The sequence below is a fragment of the Ammodytes marinus genome, assembly GCF_949987685.1.
Source record: "Ammodytes marinus genome assembly, chromosome: 22".
Classification (NCBI taxonomy): domain Eukaryota; kingdom Metazoa; phylum Chordata; class Actinopteri; order Uranoscopiformes; family Ammodytidae; genus Ammodytes; species Ammodytes marinus.
This window is the reverse complement of record NC_137226.1, coordinates 2,545,275-2,550,274: the sequence shown is the minus strand read 5'-3', so window position 1 is coordinate 2,550,274 and position 5,000 is coordinate 2,545,275. Positions and strand designations below refer to the sequence as shown.

At 39.5% G+C, this 5,000-nt stretch overlaps 1 protein-coding gene across 1 annotated transcript in view; it reads left to right on the top strand.

Moving 5' to 3' along the window:
- The window catches only part of LOC307268739 (plexin-B2-like), a 162,076-nt gene that overhangs the window by 61,934 nt on the left and 95,142 nt on the right, over positions 1-5,000 (top strand). The window contains exon 3 of the mRNA XM_080051475.1: positions 1,176-1,228. The gene's annotated coding sequence lies outside the window, so the exon portion shown is untranslated. The remainder of the gene's footprint in view (positions 1-1,175; positions 1,229-5,000) is intronic.

Genomic DNA, 5,000 nt, shown 5'->3' with positions numbered 1-5,000 from the left:
ACAGAGAGCAGCGAACCTTTTATATAATGAATAAAATAACCAGACACATAAACCCCCCAAAAAATATGCTGATTAAGCCTCAAGTGACGCAATACAAAAGGTATCTATCATTGTTAATTTTACACTGTTAAAGGTGTAGTGAGTGATTCTGGAGAACGCTTGTTGTCAAAATCACTTTTTTGTCAAAATCAGTGAATATCTCCTCATGATCCACTACCTGTCTGTACTGTGTGTGCACGCTGAAAAACATAAGTGGTAATACACAGCCTAGGCTCTGTAAACTGGCATGTAAACCAAGTGTATGTAAAGAAAGGGTGACCCATCGTAGCTGGCAACATTTACAGAGCCTAGGCTGTGTATAAAAACTTTATTTAAGTAGAGGATCATTAGGAGATATTCACTGATTTTGACAAGAAGTGATTTTGACAACAAGCGTTCTCCAGAATCACTGACTGAACCTTTTAATAGTTACTTTAAGTATAGGATTGACCAATGAATGAAAGGCACCTTTATGATATGCTGCCCCCAAATGTAAACAAACCCCCCTCCTATGAAACTGCATAGGACACCTTTAACTTTTTCGAAACATGATCCGGACCCTTTTCTTTGGGCTAATCAGCGACTCATATCTCACCCTCTGTTGACCTGTAACTAGAGTCCAAACCCCCTGGGGCCCAAACCACTGATATCTTCAAGTTTCAACACATTCCAGGCTGTATTTTGAGACGTCGGACGGACCACCAATTGTCCAAGCTAGCAAATCTTTAAAGGGTCACTATGTAGTTTCAGAGGAGGGGGATTTGTTTACATTCACAGAGCCTGCAGTTAGTTTACAAAACATGTTTACTCTATGTGTAATTCTTAGTGTTGAATAATTCTATCATTAATTTTAAAAAAATCTTAGTCACCTGGAACCAAACGTTAAGACTAGAATATGTTTGTAAACCAAACTGTGGGCCCTGCTGCTGTAAACAACAACAACAACAACAGTGAAACAGTAATTTTTCAGGAAGATTTCTAACTTCAAACAGTGTTCCAGGGATCACATTTTTCCTGTGAGGAAAGTTTGTCTATTAAGTTATGAGAATACACCTTGGAAAGTTACATAGTGCACCTTTAAGTTTACCAAAATAGTTATTTTTTATGAATTAAGAACTTTTTTGTGTGTTTCTTAGGAGAGTGAGGTGGTTGATGACATCACAGATCGACAGGCCTGAACACTAAACAGGTAAGGAATTCTTTTAACAATGTTTTGGAAATCTTAAAGATACAGTGCGTAACTTCTGTCGCCCCCCATGAGGAATTCTGAACACCTTCATTGATGGCACATGGATTTTATATCTTCTGCTGTACGTCCAGGTTTTTTTCTTAGCCGTAGAATCAACAACTGAAACATTTATTGGGCTCTTCTTGGGGATTTTTCTGAGCTCCTGCACCAGTGTCAGGGAACGGGGGGGACGGACGGACACCAGTTTGTAAATGCTGCCATACTGAGAAATACAGAGAGAGTTATGTGGAGCTGATAATAGGCTTAATCAACTCTGTGAAAAAGTTACGCACTATAACTTTAAAGTCTTATGAAAACTACTTTCTCTTTCCCCGATTTCAAATAGTATCGTATCACGTTTCAGGCTTATCCTCCTCCTATGCTATTATTCCAGATCATTGAAGGTTCCCATGAATGCCATTGGCTATCTGTTTAGTGTGTGTGTGTGTGTGTTTGTGTGAGTGAATTAGTGAGTGTGTGTGCGTGTGAGTGAGAACATCCATGTGTGTATGTGTTTACATGTGCGTGTGTGTGTGAGTGAGTTTCTGCGTGCGTGTGTGTGTGCGTTTGTGTGGATTTTTGTGTGTGTGTGTGTGTGTGTGTGTCTCGCGGGGCAAGGGAGGTTAATTGGTGGCTTGAGGCAATTCTTTAAGAAAATGAATTCTTGCCCAGTTCCTTACCACCACTAATACAAACAAACTGTTCTCACATATCAGCCCATTACTGACACTCTACACTACAGTATGTTCTTACATCGACTTTTGTCCCTTTGTTTGAAGTCTAGGGCAGCGTTTTAGGAAGCTTAAAATTCAACACACAATCAACAGTGCATTCTTCTAATATAAAATACAGGGTTTTTTAGTCAAGGAAACAGAATAATGCATACAATTACTGCAAACTATAAGTAAACCTTAAAGGTGCAGTGTGCAGTTTCAGAGGAGGGGGATTTGTTTACAGCCTGCAGTTAATTTACAACATTTTCTCTATATGTAATTCTTAGTAATAGGATTATTAAATTATTTTGGGGCACCTGGAACCAAACGTTAAGACTATAATATGTTTGTAAACCAAACTGTGGGCCCTGCTGCTGTAAACAACAACAACAACAACAACAGTGAAACAGTAACTTTTCAGGAAGCTTTCTAACTTCTAACAGTGTTCCAGGGATCACATTTTCCCTGTGAGGAAAGTTTGTTTATTCAGTTATGAGAATATACCTTAGAAAATGTTCAACTTCTCTGACACACCCAAAAGTTACACACTGCACCTTTAACATTAAAACCAAGGTACTTAAAGGTACAGTGTGTAATATTGTGGTATGTAGTGGCATCTAGTGGTGAGATTCTAGATTGCAACGCTCCCTGTCTACTCCTGTTCAGAGAATTCACAGAAGCTACGGTGGCCTTCAAAGGACAAGAATCTATAGTTACTAAAGATGGCTTCATCATCCACCACTGCCTCAAGTCTTTCCTCAATATCAAGTGATGAGGTGCACACTGTACCTTTTAAAATGTGTCTTACTTCATTTTCTAATAGTGCGATTGTTTCCATACAAACGTAATTCAAAAGCTCTCTCAACATCTTAGAACACACACACTCACTCACTCACTCACTCACTCACTCACTCACTCACTCACTCACTCACTCACTCACTCACTCACTCACACACTCACTCACTCACTCACTCACTCACTCACTCACTCACTCACTCACTCACTCACTCACTCACTCACTCACTCACTCACTCACTCACTCACTCACTCACTCACTCACTCACTCACTCACTCACTCACTCACTCACTCTCACACTCTCTCACACACACACACACACACACACACACACACACACACACACACACACACACACACACACACACACACACACACACACACACACACACAGTTAAGCTCAGAGGTATGCAGATGGCAACCTCAAGTGGATAGGGGATTAGGATAAGACCTTTGTTTACACACAAACACACATTAGAGGTCTTTAGGTCTGGTATCGTGGGACCTCAAAGACATGTCCCGACCTGAACGATATGACTCACATTTTCCCAGCTACGTTGTACAAGTGTGTGTGTGTGTGTGTGTGTGTGTGTGTGTGTGTGTGTGTGTGTGTGTGTGTGTGTGTGTGTGTGTGTGTGTGTGTGTGTGTGTGTGTGTGTGTGTGTGTGTGTGTGTGTGTGTGTGTGTGTGTGTGTGTACAATACTGCAGACCAGAATTGTCACTACACTTGCTTGTAACCTTAGCAACACACTCACTCAAATGAATAGTAGATCGGATGAACGGTTTGCGGGTTATTCCAAGGACAGACAGACAGACAGACAGACAGACAGACAGACATACAGACACACAGACAGAGAGACAGACAGACAAAGACATATTTTTTTAATAGTTAGATGTTTTGTTCAACTTGGTTTCCTGTTTGCGTTTCTTTACAAATTTGTTCAAAGAATAATTTTTCCTCTTTTGTTGAAATCCAAATAGCATCATTGTCCTATTATTGGTTGAGCCGACACACCCAAAATCACAGCTGTGTCGAGGGCAGGATTTTGTCTGTCTAGCACACCCATCTTTTAAAGGTGCACTGTGTAACTTTTGGGTGTGTCAGAGAAGTTGAACATTTTCTAAGGTATATATTCTCATTATAACTGAATAAACAAACTTTCCTCACAGGAAAAATGTGATCCCAGTGAATACTGTTTGAAGTTAGAAAGCTTCCTGAAAAGTTACTGTTTCACTGTTGTTGTTTACAGCAGCAGGGCCCACAGTTTGGTTTACAAACATATTCTAGTCTTAACGTTTGGTTCCAGCTTCCTCAAAATAATTTAGCTTTTTATTTATGATGATAGAATTATTCAATACTAAGAATTACATGTAGAGAAAAATGTTTTTGTAAACTAACTTCAGGCTCTGTGAATGTAAACAAACCCCCTCCTCTGAAACTGCATAGTGACCCTTTGTGTTCTGTTGTTTTACCTTAGGTAGTCAGTTCTGTTTTGTCTGTGCGGTTCCGTCCTGTTTATGTTTTTTTTTTATTTTATCTTGTTTAGTAATTGTATTTTATTGTGAAATCATTGTCAGGGGACTACAGATGAAAAATAGCCTTTTAGCTAATTCTGGCATTTTGTAACCCATGTATCATCATCATCATCATCATCATCAACCTTTATTTAAACAGGCAAAAATTGCTAAGAAACAATGTCTTATTTAAGCAATGGCCTGGTAGGAGGTGAATGACCTCCTGGGGGGAAAGGGGAGAGGGAGAGAACAAGACAACACTGAAATATAGCCAGTATGATCATTCATGTGTTTTATTAATTTGCACTGTCCCCTTCGTAAATAAACTGAATTGAATTGAGTTGGATTGAAGTAGCTTGATGCATAGTAGCCACGGTACATCACTGCTTTGTAGGGTGTGGAAAAAAAATATGTCACCACTAAACTAGTCTGCGGGGAACACCATCCATCATATAGTAATATACTTGGGTTGCTCTCCCTTTGACATTTTTGACAAATACCTTCAAAACCGTACCAGACACATGTCATGGTTTTAGGATTTGCCAATAGAATTTGAAATGAAGCTTTCTGCATTTCAATGATGTTTGATTGGGCGATATGAGTGTGCAGCGTTTTTGTTTTTTGGTTTTTTTAGATATTTTTTTGGCATTTTCACGCTTTATTGATAGTGTAGAGACAGAGTTGAAATGGGGCAGAGAGGGGAGTGAC